At 45.2% G+C, this 18,481-nt stretch overlaps 1 pseudogene; it reads left to right on the forward strand.

Annotated features, from left to right (window-relative positions):
* Nucleotides 1-7,016, forward strand: part of LOC107123065 — a 66,232-nt pseudogene extending 59,216 nt beyond the window's left edge.
* Nucleotides 7,017-18,481: the final 11,465 nt, after the last annotated feature.

Below are 18,481 nucleotides of genomic sequence, written 5' to 3' on the forward strand. Positions count from 1 at the left end.
CTTTCCGCATTGGTGCCGCGTCTACAGCGGCAGCCATGGGATATACAGCTGGAGACATCCAGCGGTTGGGCAGGTGGCGCTCGGGGGTTTTCCGGACTTATGTTCGCCCCTTGGTGCGGAAGTAATGGCTTCAGGGCAAGGTTGAAATGATGGTTGTTTTTCCTCCCCCTCGTTTTGTTCACTGTGTTCTCTGTTCCAGGTTTGGTTGCCCAGCAGGACAGGAAGACTGTTTTGATCTGCGGGCACAGTTATGTTTTTTGGGCAGCATGCCACGCCAGACGAACGGCGATCGGCTCGCAGCTTGGCCTTAGCCAGTGGGCTACGGTGGAGTGGCGGGGCCGTAGGGGCTTGCAGTGGTTTGGGTTGCTTCAATTGTTATTTCAAGACAAAGCGGTGCCGCCACCACAGTTTCTGGTCATACATTTGGGTGGAAACGATTTGGGCTTGATGAAGGGAAAAGCCTTGATTCTTCAGGCCCGAGATGATTTCCAGGCGATACGAAGGAGATGGCCGGAGACACATTTAATTTGGTCGGCCATTGTGCCTCGTAGAGCTTGGCGAGGTGCAATAAGTCCTTTGGCCATTGACAAGGCTCGCAGGAAGGCCAACAGAGAGCTACAAAGAATCTTGGAAAGTGGCCTAGGCGGTTTTCTTCCTCACCCGAATATACATCCGGGACGTCCTGAGCTGTATAGGCAGGACGGAGTCCACTTGTCTGAATTGGGCAATGACATCTTTCTGGAAGACCTACGGCAGGGGCTAAGGATGGCGATGGGACTCTCGTTGGGCGCAAAGGCCTAAGCCGAGGCTTGGCCTTGGCGATGGCAGGGTTCTTGATGGTAGGTAGGTTGCGGTACGGTGAGCACTAGCCAACACCCATATTCTTGGGTTTAAAGGGGTCTAGTGAGTACAGCCTTTGTGCCTAGCGGCACGGGGCGGGGAAAGCAGACTGCCTGGGGGAACACCCTGTTTGGTCCTCTCTTTGAACCTAGCGGCTCGGGAGTTGGGGCTATGGGGTCGTCCTGTAATGGCTAACCGGCCGGGCGGGCGCCATCGGCGATGGCTCCTAGCCTGGGGTTGGGTGGCTCGCCCTATGTCAAAGTCAAGGAAGGGGTCGGAGACCCCCGGGCCTTGATTATACCGCTGAACTATTCGCCCTTGCCGTTGGTTACAGTAAGATGTCATTTAATAAAGTGGCCCAATATTTAAATCCAACACTCGTGTCTGTCTTTTATTTCATCTTGGGTGGCAAACAGACAGGAGACTTCCAGACTTTGTCAGGGAGGTGATTTCACCAAATAGGAACTGCCACTGAAAATGCTATAGTCTGAGTGACTTTTACATGTTTACCATTGGTATACCTAATTCTCAATATGGCTAAATCTGTGGATACTGAAATTCAGAGACTAGAACCATGAGCAGAGAAGGCAGAGCTTTCTACAAATCTGGGGGGAAAGCCCCAGACTTGCAGAAAAACCTGAAATAATATTTTTTAAAATATACTAGAGGATTAAAACTGCCTAAAATAACAGAATCAGTGCCTGTAGCTTTAAGAAAAAATGCCCCTCAGTGGCGATTGTAGGAGTTACTAAGCAACCACAACTTTATCACCTGCATTCAACCCTTGTTTCTGTCAGTTCCAGAACTGTTATGGCCTTTGAGAGACGAAACATCAGGGCCAAGGCTGTCAGCAACCACCACGAGACTTGCTGCTATTATTATTATTTACCAATGGCAACCCACAAGGACTTGTGGGACCATCTCACTTCCCCCTCCCCCCGGTACGTCCTCATTCCCTTTCCTGAAAGCCCCATAGCATCTTGCCTTTTCCTGCATCCTTCTGTCCTTCTAGGGTTGCCAACCTGGAGAACTCTTGGAATCATAATGGATCTCCCAACTATAGAGATCTGTTCCCCTTAGGGTTCCCAGGTCCAAGTTAAGAAATTCCTGGAGATTTGGGGGGGGGGAGCCTTGGGAGGGCAAGGTTTGGGGAGGGAAGTAGAGGGAATCCATTGCTTAAAGTTACAGGTGCTCCTTTTAACATTGTTTTGTGTTTTTAAACACACACCCCAGTTGTTGTTGGTTTATTTTTATTTTTTTCTGTTTTTAGATTTCACATTTTTTTGTAAAACTGGGGCCCTTTTCAGGTTTGTAAAAAGATCTGTCTTGCCTGTTCACAACTCGAGTCACTGGATTTCAGTATGCAAAGATTGGCCAACTTTGCTATTAGAATGTAAGATTATTTTAACATTTTATCAGCTTCTTTTCTACTTTATGAAACTCATGGTGGCTTATAATGTAAATAAAGAAAAAATCCATAAAATCACAATTTAAGGCAGACAAACTAAATTAATCAATGTCTGTCCTAAACAAAACTGTCTTCAGTTGCATCCTAAAAATTGAAAATGAGGGTCAGCTGCACCTCCCTGGGGAGGTTGTTGTTCCATAATCATGGGGCTATCAATGGAAAAAAAACCTGTCTTTTGTGCCCACCAGATGAGCTTCTTTGATTGATGGGGCAGTCAGGAGGACATCTTCTTGTGATCTTAATTCCTGGGCAGGAACATATGTGAGAACATGCTCCATCAGATATCCTGGTTCCAAGACATGTAGGGCTTACTTGTGACTTACACCCAGGCCCATCTGTTTGCTACTGTTCTACATTAGCTACCCCATGAAAGCCAGTGCAGTGCAGTGTTTAGAGTTACAGACCAAGATCTGCAATACTCAGTTTGGAATCCATACTCAGTCATGGAAGCTCTATGGGTAACTTTGGGCCAGTCTCACACTCTTAGCCTTACTTACCTCATAGGGTTTTTGTAAGAATAAAACAGTGGTGTGAGGCAAAGCACCCTATTTCTTTCAAGGTTTAACATGATTATTATAGGACCTAGTCCAAGTTTGCAGGTGTTCATGATTTGAGCTTTCCTGCAGCTACCATCTTTATCTCTTTGGAGGCCAGACTCAGGAGTGAGGTAATTGGTTAAACATGAGAACCTGTGCTCAGCTGTATAATCAGATGGGAGGGAAGAATTAGGAGCAGACATTAAAATCCTCTGGAAAATTCATCAAGAGAGATTCCTGATTAGATCCAAAGAACCACCTGATGGCAGAGGGCAAAAAACTATGAAGATGAGGGGAAGATATGCTGTCTTTATGCTCATGCCATGCTAATACACTTTGAGAAGTCATGTTTCATCATGATGGATTGCAATGTGTAGAATGCTTTTATGCTACAGCTTGGACTCTTATGCTGTGAGAAGGCATACCATCTCATACCAGGTATTCAGTGTATTAGATAGAACAGTTGACCAGATTCAGATGCTGCGAGAAGGCATACCATCTCATACCCGGTATTCAGTGTATTTCTACCTGTTTTGCCAGTAGCATTGCTCTCTGTGCAGTAAGGCAGGGAGGGGGGGACACAGGGACAATAGGAGAAAAAAGAGGGTACCAGTACTAACCATTGCTGCCCTCAACTAAAAGCCTGATGGAACATCTGCGGAATTGTAAAATTTCTCTAGCAGCAGCACAGTACCCAATATCTGATGAAGGGAACTTTAATTCTCAAAACTTATACCTCCAAAATCTTGTTGGTCTCTGATGTGTTACTGGACTTGAATCTAGCTCTTCTACTGCAGACCGACATGGCTACTAAAGACGGGCATGAACTGAACAACAAAGCAAAATTCACCACAAATTTTGCCCTGTTCATAGTTCACAAACTGAAGTTCGTGATGGATCTATTGTCATGAACTTCCACAAACTTTTAAAGCAGTTTATGGTGCTTCATGGATAGAGCAGAAATTAGGGGTTTAAAGGGACTCCAAGTACCTTTAAACCCCTGCTTTGTATTCCCTGAGAAAGCCACAGAAACAGCTGAGCAGTGGGGAGGTGCTCCCAGCTGCTCAGCTGTTCTGGGCTGTGTGAAGAAATGCATTTTTTCCTGGTAGGTTTGAGATGAGCAGAACCTTTACTGTGCATTTTTAAAGTTTTCCCCCCTCTGGGCAGAGAACAGCCAGCAGCAGGAGGAAGTCAGTTCAATTGCTTCTCAGACGTACCTTAGCTCACCTTCATACAAACATGATCTAGCAGGAGAGAATGGGTGGGTCAAGCTCTGCCCCTTCTCCAAGCAAGGAGCAGAGATTTGGAGGAATAGAATGCTAGAGAGTCTCCAGGAAGGAGATTCCTGGAGATCTCCAGGAAAAGCCTCTTTGACATGGCCTGATCTGGTCAGGGGGTGGGGAAAAGAGAGGTGATTAAAAACTCCTTGCAGCAAGAAGGAGGGCTCTTCTTTTTCCTGAGTGCTGAGTCCAGGAGAGCATGTAAAGTTCTCCCCTGGGAAGGCAGCCATTGACTGTGTGCTTTCCTAAAGAGCTGGAGCAAGCTTTAAGGTAATGGAAATTCAGTATAGACTGTAACTTCCTAAGCCTGTCCTATTTTAACACACATATAGAGAGAAGGACAGAGGAATTGCATTTTTACCCATTTCTTTTTTATCCCTTGCTCAGTGTAGTGCTGTGCTAAAAGTATGCATGTGAACATTTCCTTTTTAAATATTTTATAACTTTGATGCTGGTAGTGGTTCTCTGTACCACATAGACCTCCACCATCTTGGACACACTATTCTAAAAGGAACACCAGGGGGAAGGCTGGCAGTTGGTTAGCAGCTGTTTTTCCAGGGGCACGTGCGGCAGTGAACTGTCCCTGTGGTGACCAGGCAGGAGACACAGAGGCAAGGACTCAAAACTTGGAAGGAAAGCTAGAGTCCTGAGCCTTCCAGTGGGCGATTCTGTACAAAGGTCAGATGGTGGCCATAGCCTACCAGAGAGTGGAAGAAAAGCCTCTCCAGATGTTGAGAAAAACCTAGGAGGGCAGGGCAGAAAAGGGCTGCCGGCCAGTTCCACCACAGGCTGTCTTGTGCAGTCCCTTTAAACTTTAGAGAGCCAGTGTGGTGTGGTTAAGAGTGACCAACATTAAAATGGGGAACCAGGTTCCATTCTGCACTCTTCCACATGAAGCCAGCTGGGTGACCTTGGTTGAGTCACAGCTCTTTCAGAGCTCTCTCAGCCCTCAAAATAAGTCTAGCTCACTGCCTACTGGTGCATGATACTAATGAGCTAGAACTTAATGCTGCCAGATAATCTTTGGCTCTCCTGGCTATACCACACACGATGCTATACAAAAATAATTATTATCACTATTTAAATTTTTAAAGGGAATGCATGAGAGAGCCTAAAACAGCTGAGTGACTGGGTGAACCTCTTTTGATGTCTGTTTATGGGGTCATATTTCTACAAGACTCCTGCAGCTAAATTAAAGTTATTACTAGAACATATGGAGAAGAAAAGCCTTTTAAATAATAAAGAAGCAGTCAAATCTGCAGAAATAGAGGAAAGTCTCCATGACATGGTTTCTTTTTAGCTAAAACAGAAATTCCATTTTTTCATCAACCACTACTAAAGGAAAGGAAGGGAGAGGGGGATTTTAGGGGGGCATTTAATATCATTAACACCCATGGCCTACATAGAAGAAACATGACTGAATAAACATAAGACCTGAGAAGAGTCATTGCATTTTCCATCATTAATAACATAGGCTGTTATTTTTATTAGGATTGTGAGTTATTGTCACTATGTACCACTAGGAAGAAACTAGCCGTGAGGGAAAAATTATACTTTAGGAAAGAAAAATCCCCCAGGGATTTGTCTGATCAGCATTGCTATTTTGGGAGCTGAACACAATTATGTAAAAGTATGGGCTTGAAAGGCTATCCTCAAGTCATGTAAAGTTCTGGCTCTTCTATAACTGAATGGAGTTTTAGTTGCTGGCTTCCTTCCACAAGGATCCCTAAGCAGCTGGAGCAGCACGGCTTGACTCCTCAGCAGATCCAGATCCCCCACGAGGCAACTCTGGCCATCAGCACTCGGTACACCTGTGAGGCAGGAGTCCGCTCTTTGGACCGCAAATTCGGAGCGATTTGCCGAGCCATGGCCGTTAAAGTGGCGGAAGGCCAGCACAAGGAGATGAAGCCAGATTGCTCGGAAGTGACAGAAGGAGAAGAGTGCAAAGAACACGTTGCGGAAGATGCAAAACCCGATGCCATCAGCGAGACAGCTGACCTGGCCCTGCCACCGGAAATGCCCATTTCGATTGACTTCCACGCCTTGAAAGATATCCTTGGGCCACCAATGTACGAGCTGTAGGTATTTGAGTGACTGAATCAACCAGGCGTCGCGATTGGTTTGGCTTGGACCCCCTTAGGGGGAGAGATCATGTTCGTGGAAGCCAGCCACATGGACGGGGAGGGCCAGCTGACTTTGACCGGGCAGCTGGGTGACATAATGAAGGAATCGGCCCATCTCGCCATCAGCTGGCTTCGCAGCAATGCAAAGAAATACCAACTAACAAACGCTTCTGGAAGTCCTTGACAACACAGACATCCATCTGCACTTCCCATCTGCTGGCGTTACCATAGTAACCTGCCTTGCTTCACTTTTCAGTGGACGGCTGGTGCGTTCAGATGTAGCCATGATGGGAGAAATTACACTAAGAGGCCTGGTTCTTCCATTGAAGATAAGTCCTTCTGGAGTTATCCATCTGTAGGGGGTGGAGTTTTTACACTAAGACAGTGTTCAGTTGACAGTTGAGTTTGGAAGATTCGCCATCTTTTAATATAAGTTATATGATTTTATATTAATTGACAGTTTTAATGGAATTGTAATGTATTTTTATATATGTTGTTAGCCGCCCTGAGCCTGCCAAATGGCGGGGAGGGCAGGATATAAATGTAAATATAAATAAATAAATGTCCACGGTTCTTTCCATGGTGACGATATTGATATGTTGGTGACATAAAATACATGTACAATGTTCCCATAGATATGAATTAATTTCAGAACACTATTCAATATTAGTTTAATGGATTTCTCATCAAGAAATTTGTGGCTCATTTGCTCATGATTGTTCACACAGATTATTCTTACACCACGTGGGAACAGAATGCATTGGGCTAAAGCAAAGTTGGGGTGAAGGTCAATTGGGAGTGACCAGTCACTGTCCAAACAATTAACAGTATCTTTCTGCCCAGTGCTGCTATAATCACTTCCTTACTCTTCCCTTTAAAGCTACTGCAGCACCTTCTCTTCTATTTCACTTTTATGCAAAGGAGTAGGCATGGGCATGCACACCTCCTTTGCTGTGGATCAGAAAATTCTTTGGAATTGTAGTTAGCAGAGTGCCCAAGGTTTAATACAGCAGAGCCCATCTGGTCACAGTGTGCGTGCAAGCATGGAAAATAACAAAGTAACACTGAGCCTCATTGTATTTGAAAACTAATAACAGTCCTTTTATTTAAGGAACTCCATACTAGATAGGAAACTAGAGAGATGGCTTCAATCTAACTAGATGGTCTGAAATACAGGAAAACATCCTGCTCTTATGTTGCCAAGGTGGAGAGAACATGTGATGTAATGTGTGTGAGGGGGAAGAAGCCGAATGGAAGGAAATAGTCCTAGCAATCTAGACTCCAAAGAATAGTATCAGATAACTGAAGGAAAGGATGCTCTGTGTCCTGACCTCTCTATCTTTCTAACTCTCTTGTAATCTTCCTCTGAAGTCTGAGGCAGGAGACAGCGTAAACAGTCCTTGACTTCTAACACTCCCTCTCAACATCTTGTGACTCAGCTCACAAGATTCATCTTCTCTCTTAGATCTTCAAAGTGAATTCTAGGAAGTGGCTTAGTGAGAACATCTGCAACCATTTCCTTTGTTGGACAGTAGGTCAGCTTGATGATGTCTTCCTTTTGCAGCTTTCTCGCTAGGTGATAGTTTATATCAGGGTGCTTGGTGCGCATCTTCATATCTTCTTGGTTGGATAGATGAATGCAGCTTTGGTTGTTTTTGTATACTTGTATGGGTTGTGTTACATCTATGGCTAGATCTGTCAGTAGCTGGCATAGCCACTGTGCAGCTGACGTGTATTCTGCTTCTGTGGTAGATATTGCTATTATATCTTGCTTCTTATTTGACCAGCTTATAGCCCCCTTTCCAAAGAAAAATATGTGACCACTGGCGGATTTCCTTTCATCCAGGTCTCCTCCACAGTCTGCATCAACATATGCCACTAGCTTAGGGCTTTTGTTGGCTGGTAGTTTAAGCTTAACATGTGTAGTACCCTTTATGTATTGTGCAAGTCTCTTAATTGCTTTCCAGTCTTTATTTGCTGATGCTGCAGTCTTTCTACACAGTAAACCCACTGCAGTGCTGATACCTGGTCTGGTCAATCTATTAATGTAGAGAAGCTTACCTAGTGCTTCACATTTGCCATTGTCCGGTAGTTTCTTGGTGTCATCACATAATTTGATGTAGGTTACTTCCATGGGAGTTGGTGAAGGAACGGCTTCTTCCATATTCAAATGAGAGAATCACAGAAAATTGGATGATACACAAAAATATACCGTAAAATTACTAGTTGTGTATTATAAATATGTCGCAAATGTCAAAATTGATTCCAATTCAAATACATTCCACTTCAATTACATATACAGAAGCTTCTTTACAGAGTAACTCTTCATATAGACCAGCTTTTCAAATTAACAGAGACCGGAAGGAAGGATATAGTCCCTGAGTATAGCAAAGGATAGTATCAGATAACAGAAGGAAAGGATGCTCTGTGTCCAAGTTACAATTTGGGGTGGTGGTGGTGATTTGCTTTGGGAAAACAATAGAATAAAGGTTTACCCAATGAAGGACTGCAGACGTGCTCTGAAACACTGCAATTTTGTACAAGCCACCATTTCGTACAAGGATTGTGTGTGTGGGAAATAGAGTAGCTCCCAAAAACAAAAAGTCTATTCTCCCGTGGTCTAAAGAATGGATGTGCAACAGTTACATGGGCCAGAATCAACTTTGACTGGAATTAAGGGGGCTGTATTGTGAAACAAAACAGTATCATCATATATCATGCCCACCCTCAGGTATCATTCCTTGAATCTCAGGCCTTGATTTGCTTGGGATTTGGCAACATTTCAGAATGATTATTTTTTTAATCTCAGTGCAAGAAACTAATCATTATGACTGTGAACATCCCAGCCACAAGCCAGATCGGAAAGAGGGATAACTCAAGCAGTGTTCAGGCCTCGTGTGAGAAGCCAGTTGTGGGCATCAGCTAGAATCTCAGTAGTAGGGGAAATGGAGCAAAATGAGTGTCCAGAACCCACCACCACCTAGGCAAAATGGAGCATTTATGTCAGAAGTCCCTGCAAAGCAGTTATTGCCACTTTGCTCCATTCTCCTGTCATCTGTTGTCTTTCACAGGTTGCATGTGTCTTTGGCAGCTAACTCCCAGCTCTTTTTATAAATAAAGTTCTATGTATTTCACTGGAACTCCCAGGATCTCATGGAAATCTGAACTCTTGTGAGAATGTAGAAACCAGAGGGTTTGCTCTGCCAGTCACCCTGGGCATCTGCGCTCCTCAAGATCTTGCTTGAAAATTCCCACTGGTTTCTTACGGTGCTGCTTCATCAGTGTCCAGCTGACCTGACACTCCTGATCTGATCCTTCTTTATAAGTTTCATTAAGGCAGAAAAGTAGTATAGTATCTTAGGTGTTTCTTGGGGCTACCAAATGAAAATGTAATACTGAAAGAGGAAATAAATGATATTAATAATAATAATGAATAATAGCAATCTTCTACTGCTTTGGAACAGAGCATATCATTAAACTCTTTCAATAATCATGGATGAAGACTTTTTTTTAAAAAAATGAGGCAGCAGAACAGAAAAGAAAAAGAAAAAAAGATAATGGAATACCAAGACCTACAAATAGAGTTAGAGCACCTCTGAACATAAAAACATAAGATAAGCCAATGTTGGATCAGGCCAATGGCCCATCTAGTCCAACACTCTGTCACACAGTGGCCAAAAATACCAGGTGCCATCAGGAGGTCCACCAGTGGGGCCAGGACACTAGAAGCTCTCCCACTGTTGCCCCCCCCAAGCACCAAGAATACAGAGCATCACTTGCCCCAGACTGAGAGTTCCTATCTATACCTTGTGGCTAGTAGCCACTGATGGACTTCTGCTCCATATGCTTATCCAATTCCCTCTTGAAGCCGTTCATGCTTGTAGCTGCCACCACTTCCTGTGGCAGTGAATTCCATGTGTTAATCACTCCTTGGGTGAAGAAGTACTTCCATTTATCTGTTCTAACCCAACTGCTCAGCAATTTCATTGAGTGCTCATGAGTTCTTGTATTGTGAGAAAGGGAGAAAAGTACTTCTTTCTCAACCTGCTCTATCCCATGCATAATCTTATAAACCTCAATCATGTCACCCCTCAGCCATCGTTTCTCCAAGCTAACGAGCCCAAAGTGCTTTAACCTTTCTTCATAGGGAAAATGTTCCAACCCTTTTATCATTCTAGTTGCCCTTTTCTGCACTTTTCCCAATGCTATAATATCCTTTTTGAGGTGTGGTGACCAGAACTATACACAGTACTCCAAATGAGGTCGCACCATTGATTTATACAGGGGCATTATGATACTGACTGATTTGTTTTCAATTCCCTTCCTAATAATCCCCAGCATAGCGTTGGCCTTTTTTATTGCAGTTTCACACTGTCTCAACATTTTCATTATCTACTACGACTCCAAGATCTCTCTCTTGCTCAGTCTCTGCCAGTTTGGATCCCATTAATGTGTATTTATAGTTAGGATTTTTGGCTCCAATGTGCATCACTTTGCACTTGGCCACTTTGAACCCCATTTGCCACATTGATGCCTACTCGCCCATCCTCGACCAATCCTTCTGGAGTGCCTCACAATCCTCCCTGGTTCTCACCACCCTGAACAACTTCGTGTCATATGCAAATTTATCCACTTCACTGCTTACTCCCAACTCCAAATCATTAATAAACAAGTTAAAAAGCATTGGATCGAGTACAGATCCCTGTGGCACCCCACTGCTTACCACCCTCCACTGAGAAAAGTGCCCATTTATATTCATTCTCTGTTTCCTATGAATTATCCCGTTCTTGATCCACAAGAGGTCTTGTCCTTTTATCCCGTGACTATTGAGCTTACTTAGGAGCCTTTGATTAGGAACTTTATCAAAAGCTTTCTGGAAGTCTGAGTTGGACCCCGTGGAGTGATGCCTAGAAGTCTCAAGAAACACCTGGATATTCTGGACATTGAGCAAATAACACCACCTCAGCGCCAGAAGACAGTGTTCCAGAAGACAGTCCTGCAAAGATACATCTGTAATTCCCAAGAACTTGGCTAGATATCGAATTGCAGAACACCACCTACCAGTAAAATATCTGATTGTTACAATTCTAATATTTTGCATTAAGGGATACAACAGAAGTTGTGAAAAGAGGGGGAAATGGAGATAACCTGGGAACTATGTGCCCTCCAAGTACAGATGCTTAAACCTAGTTTCAGTAGAGGTGAGGGGTGGTGCAAGTTTTGTAAGAAATAACAGTGGCTAATCACATGGCTAGCCCCAAGCCACCAGATTATTTTGCAATCTTTTGCCACCCTCCCATCTCCTGCATCCCTCTCATAGAATTATCTACTCTTCTCCTTTCTCTATACTAAACTTGAGGCCTTCCCACTGTAGTTGTCTTTTCCTTTTATTAATCTCAACCTAAAGACTATATGAAGATCAAAATATATCTGTTTCCACACTACCATTTTGCTCTGCTCAGTTATTCCTCTCCTTATTTGGCTACAGGTGAGACTGAAATGGGGGTTCCATACAGCAGTTTCCCCCCATAAAAATCCATCTCTACAGGCAAGATCCTATTATATGTCTATTTGAAAGCAAATCATCTTCAACAAAAGGTCCTTCTTCACCTTGGAATGCTCCTTTTGCTTGATAGCTATCAAACTGATTCATTACTTCCTGTTTTCTCAGGGCTAGTTGCTTCTTTCTGTTGATGATACTTAATTATCATTTCTTATTGAGAATCAAGCATTTATTCATGAGATAACCCTGAGAAAACAGGAAACAATAAATCAGACTGGAAGGAGAAGATTTTTTTAAAGAGACAGTAGTCCTGGGATATTTCCCTAGTGCTTTGATTGTTCACATAGAACAACAGGCACAGCAATGACATTTTCATAGGAAAAAAAATGTCACACGAAGACTTTTAAAAGGCAGGAAACATTGGAATGCATTAAAAGTTGAGTCATCCTATTGGACTTGTTCTTCAGTGAGGGGCCAATGACAAAAGCTCCTTTCTTGACTGTTAATCTGCCTCCGTGAACTTCCCCTTATCATCTGTTCTTGGCCTAAACAATGTTTAAAAAGATGAAGTCACAAAAGTCCAAAAATAATCCTTCAAAACCTGTTTTAAAGATTTTTCTTCCATAAGTAGAACTAGACATGCTTGTGAAATTTCCTGTCTGGCTTGCCAGACACAATATAACTGAATGGTTCAAAAAAGAAAAACAAGCATATTTATGGAAATCCGGCCCACAGGAGGCAGCCAACGGCATGCCTTCTGAGGGCCGCCTTTGCCTCCTCGTAAGGAGGAAGGGCTGTGGTGCAGCCTTGACTCCAAAAAGGGGAGTGGAGCCAGCGTGGCTTTTAACGGTTGGCTCCGCTCTACCCCTTCAGTGCTCACCTCGTGCTCAGAGAGTGAGCATCTCCAGCACTAGGGGAGAGTAGGCTGGGCCTTGGTGTATGGCGATCTCCAGCGGCAGCACCTACTTCTCTGAGGGCCGTGTTGTTTACCTCCCAGAGTGTCGTGTCCGCGGCAGGAGAGTCAGGCTGTGTCGCAGGTGGCGACCATGTCATGGGTGGCGGACGCATCTGGGACGGCATCAGAGTCGGCGACTGCATCTGCTGGCAGCCACGCCGATGGCCTGATCACACTGGCATCCCGATGCTTCAGCCCTCTCAGTCTGGAGGAAGTTGAAAGTTTACTCGCAGCTGTGTGCCTAACCTCTTGCAGTCTTTATCCGTGCCCCTCCTGGCTAATTAAATCTGGCCATGAGAGATTTCTAGGTGCCCTAAGGGAGATTATCAACAAGTTCGTCTCTGAGGGGCAATTCCCTGGGGCACTCAATGAAGTGATGGTCTGCCCTGTCTTTAAAAAGCCATCTTTAGACCCAGCCGAATTGGCTGGTCTCCAATTTTCCCTATCTGCAGGGTTTTCTGGATGACACTTCCGTGTTAGATCCCTTCCAGTCCGGCTTCCGTCTGGGTCATGGGATGAAGACAGTGCTGGTCGCTCTGACTGACAACCTCTGGGGGCATCTGGATTGAGGCGGAGCAGCGGTACTGTTGTTGTTAGATCTGTCGGCCACCAGTTACTAGTCCACTGCCTCGCCGATGTGGGGATTAGGGGGCTCGCCTTGCAATGGTTTGCTTCCTTTCTTCAAGGTTGGGACAAAGAGTGGTGCTAGGGGAGCAGCAGTCCAGGAGGCACCCACTTGAATTTGGTGTGCCTCAAGGGGCTGTGCTGTCCCCAATGTTATTTAACATCTACATGTACTCCCTTGCCCAGATTGTCCAGAGGTATGGGCTGGGATGTCACCAGTATGCTGATGACACCCAGCTCTATCTGATGTTAGGCAGCCAGTCGGACTCCAGACCAGATGATCTGGATGGTGCTTTGCAGGCTGTGACTGGGTGGCTCAGACTGAGTCAGCTGAAGCTGAATCCAGTGAAGACGGAGGTCTTGTGCATGGATCGGGGCAGTTCGGGGGTGGGGATCCCACTCCTGACCTTTGGGGGGGGGGTCATTGGTCCCTGCACCAGAGGTTCAGAGTTTGGGAGTGCTCCTGGATTCCTCCCTTACCATGGAGGCCCAGGTAGCCGCCACTGCCAAGTTGGCATTTTATCATTTGAGGCTGATTAGGCAGTTGGTTCCTTTCCTTGACCATGCTGACCTGGCTACAGTGATCCATGTGATGGTCACCTTGAGACTAGACTACTGTAACACTCTCTACATGGGGCTGCCTTTGTTATGGATCTGAAAGCTGCAGCTAGTGCAGAATGCCTTGGCCAGACTGTTGATTGGTCTCCCTAGATGGGAGCACATCCAGCCTGTGCTGAGGAAACTGCACTGGCTGCCAATAGCATACTGAATCTGCTTCAAAGTGCTGGTTCTTACCTTTAAAGCCCTATATGGTCAGGGTACAACATACCTACGGGACTGCCTTTCCCTGTATATACCCCAGTGTCATGCCCACCATGTAGCCCAACCCAGTGGACCCTGATCCTGGGGATTCTTCAGCGTCCAAGAACGAGTTCCCTGCACCCCTGGAAGTAACAAACCTATGTCCTGCAGAAGATGAGCACCAGCTACCAGGAGGGTTTACATCTGGAGCCGCTCCTGCAGAGCCAAGCACGAGCACCATGCCTCCTGATCCCCCCCACCTGTGAATCGTTTGAGAGAACAAAGCTGATGGGACATAGCAACCTGGCATGAAGAGGCACGTATGTGAGGTTGGCGTCCTCTAAGCCCAGAGTACTGACCGGAGCCAGGACTCTGTGAGCAGCCGGTAATTAGTTAACAAGTGGAAAGGGCTTTTAAGGCGGCTCTCTCGAATCCCCAACTTGTGCTGGCAACAAATCGCATAGACGAATCGCTGCACCTCGGACCCTGCGTTCCTGTTTCCTGGTTTTCCTCTTGACTCCTGACTTCAGACTGCGTGACCTGCCTGTTTCTCTGGCTCCCTGACTTTGGACTGTGTAACCTGATTCTTGACAACAGCTTTTGGCTTTTGAAACTCTGACTGCAAATCTACGGTAACCTTATGTGTAGATTCTGCCTCCCCCAGGCCAGGCCAGGAATGGAGGGGAAAGAATTCTACACTGGAACAATGCATGACACAAGAATCCAGAGAGATAGCCTCTCTGAATTTACAGACAACAGCCATCAGGAATCTCTCAGCTTAACCCCTCACCAACCTGAGATGAGAGATCCTCCGAATCTCAGTTGGCATGTGGGTTTTACACATTAGCAACTCTGTCCAGAGCTGCACAGTTACTCTTACACGGTAGCACAATTGGTCAGTGGTTCAGGCTACAGGATTTAGTTTGGAGTACAGTTACCCATCAAAACAGACACTATTTATAAACAAGAATAAGGTTTATTCAGTATAGAAACTTGCAACCAGACTAGAAGAATTCAAAAGAACAGCCTAGGCAAGTGTTGCCTTAACTACACAATAAGAAACATATTTACCAAGTCAGGAACAGTTATCAGTCCAGAATAGTACATGGTAAGAGTCCAGGTGTCTTGAGAAACAATAGTTCCATCCTTGCAAGCACATGGTCAGCTCACAAAGGAGTCCTTTGTTCTGCCTGGGACAGCATTTCCCAGGTGCAGTTCAACAGTAAGGAGAGAGCAAGAGAAAATCTTGAAAATCTTCCAAGGGTCAGACAATTAAAAACCCCAATCTAATTATGACTAGCCATGGACATTAGCCAATCACAAGTAGACAGGGAGTTTCCAACTTTTGGGGTTGTCATGGTTACAACTTCTGAATGGTCAGTTGTCTTGGAGGCCACACCTGCAGTTTTCAATTTCAATTCAATTCAAAACCTTTATTGGCCTGGAGACACCTGCAGTTGTGATCCCCCAAGCCCCAACTCTCATTGCGTACGTGCAGCTTCTAGCATGCTCGCCTAGCTTTCAGCATGGAGGTGGAGGTGTGAAGGTATGTGGTTTATGGCATGGCAATTGACCAAATGGTCAGCCATCTGGTTTCAATAGGAAATCAACACAGCAGGGGCACATTCCAGGGGGAAGGCAGGGGTCTATAGGAATCAATTTTTCTATACACCTTAGATTGTGTATTGGCCTGTTATTTTGGGCACTGTGGAATTGATAAAGCATTCATGGATGTTTAGGAAAAATGGGGCTCTTTAGGACTGAGGCAACCCACTTTCCTTGCCATGCTGTGGTCTGCTTTCTTGTTGGGTTCCGGGCTCACTGTCATCTCTTTTTAGGTGCTGTGTTCTGTGGCAGGAGGAGAAGGATTCTCATCTGCGGACACAGCTTCATTTTCTGGGAAGCTCAACGAGCAAACAGATCGGCCATTGGCTTCCAGTTGGGCCTTAGTTGATGGGCTGTGGTTGAATGTAGAGGGCACCGGAGCCTATGCCGGGCAGGCCTGCTCCACCTGTTCTGGGCAGCTCAATTTTTTGTGGCGATAAACACCTATCAGCAACCCTGGAGGGTGGAGGGGTCTGTCAGGCCTTAGTTGATGGGCTGTGGTTGAATGTAGAGGGCACCGGAGCCTATGCTGGGCAGGCCTGCTCCACCTGTTCTGGGCAGCTCAATTTTTTGTGGCGATAAACACCTATCAGCAACCCTGGAGGGTGGAGGGGTCTGTCAGGATCATCACTGTGGCCTTGTGGCCAAGGATGAGATAGGCAGACTGCCTTTTGGAGTGCCTTTGATGGATACTCTATGCAGGTCATGCAACTGTGGATGAGGGATCGTCATGACATGTTCCGAGGCTAGGCTGCCCAGGTGCGAGCCGCTTACAGCAGGCTATGTCCTGGGGGCCAGGTGCATTGCCCGTCTTATGGCAATGCTGGGGTTTGAGTTTGAGGGACCCCAGGCCTTGACCATGCTGCTTCATACTGTTAAGCCTTGCCATTGTTTTATTAATAAATAAAGTGGCCTTTAGTTTCAAATCCCAAGGGGATCGAAAGAGCTTGGTGTAAGGCCAATGGGGAGCTCTGAAATATTTTAAAGGTTGGGTTGGGGCACTACTCGCCTCACCCCAGATTTGGCTTGATTGTCCGGACATGTACAGGGGTGATGGCATTCACCTTTCTGAGAAGGGAAATGATGTTTCCTTCAGGATTTGCTGCAAGGGTTTAGGCTAGTTCTAGGTATTTGAGTGGATGCATGGGCCTAAGCAGAGGCTTGGCCTTTGCAGTGGCAGAATTAGGTTTAGATAAAGTTCATGCGGCTACGTAAGCACCAATCAATAACCCCGTGGGGGTGTATACGGGTCTGTGGGATCAACCCTGCAGCCATGCGGCCAGGGATGAGGCTTGCAGACTGCCTCTGGGGATGGCCATGATGGAGCCTCTGCACTGGTTGTGCGGTGGTGTTGGAGGGCTCCTCAAGGTGCATCCCGATCATTGGCTCGGCTGGGTTTGCAAGTGACTTACAGTTGGCTCCAACCCGGGGCCTTGGTGTCTTGCCTGTTATATGGTAAGGATGGGGTCAAAGCGACACCAGGCCTTGACCATGCCACTGTTTATGTTTTCCCTGGCCGTTACTTTCAATATGTTAAATAGTTTCATCTAACCTTGGTTGTCTGACTCTTTCTTGCCAATATTTTGCAAGTTTTTATTTTGTCATACTATAATTGCACAATACATGTGAAACGTTTTACACCCTTTCATTAAACAATGCTAAATAATTGCCACTCACAACCTCAAACCTGTCCAGGAACCCAGCCCATAAATTCCTTTCAAAGCACAGACGTGCATTATGGGGGAAATTACAATTGACCCAACACAAATATTAGTACAAAGGGGTGTTTCATTAAAGCTCTATGCTAAGCAGGTAAAAAGAGGCTTTCAGGACTGATTTTTCCTCTTTTTCCTTCTCCCCCTCCCATGTTTCTCTGTCTCCTGGGGCTTGGTATTGGCTTGCCAAGGCTGCTTTACATAAGATTCTGTGAGCTTCAAGTGCTTTTCTTGTTTTTCAAACATTCATTCTTTGCTGGGATTGGTTTGTGTCAGGTTTGCAGCTTTTTTGTTGATTCTCCTGTTTTACATTGAGATTCTCACATTTTACATAGGTTGAGATTCTCACTTGTACATTGGTTGACATTCTCACATTTATGGAGGTTCAGATTCTTACATTTTATATTGGTTAGGCTTAGCAATTGCTTGCTTAGCATGCCTATGGGTGATTCTTGGGTTTTACATTGTTCATGGTTCTTCCCCCCCCCCCAAAGGAAACAATGGAGTATAGCTGGGGCACCTTATCCAGGGGCCCATAGAATTAGACCCCTTGCTCCAGTTGATTTGAAATTTAGGGGTTATTTAAAGGACAGGCATGAGCAGCTCCCCTGCAGTTCTGGTGTCAGTACCTTTAAAAACACACCCAATCTCCCTAGAAAGATTCCCCACAGTGAATAATGGAGCTGGAAAATATTGGAAATTGAGCCGGAGGGGGGGGGGGGGCTGAATTTTAAAACCGTATTGGCATTTAGAACCTGGGAAACTGGGATTACATTTTTTTTTTTGCTCCAATATATCTAGATTTGAAAAAAAATATTGCTTTTGTTGTTGCTGCTGCTGTTGTTGTTGCACACCCCTAATGCGAAGTGATTTTGAGTATGTAAGAAGTGATGGGAAGTGGGTCTACTAAGTACTGTAGTACAATGTATTTGTAAAGCCAAAATAGTATATAAGCTGTCCAGATATGTCTGCGTGATTATTTTTGGCAGTTACCAATCTGCTGCTGTCTAGTTAAGAAGTGATTTTTTCCT

This window comes from Gekko japonicus, unplaced genomic scaffold (genome assembly GCF_001447785.1).
Source record: "Gekko japonicus isolate JY-2015 unplaced genomic scaffold, Gekko_japonicus_V1.1 scaffold107, whole genome shotgun sequence".
Taxonomy (NCBI): domain Eukaryota; kingdom Metazoa; phylum Chordata; class Lepidosauria; order Squamata; family Gekkonidae; genus Gekko; species Gekko japonicus.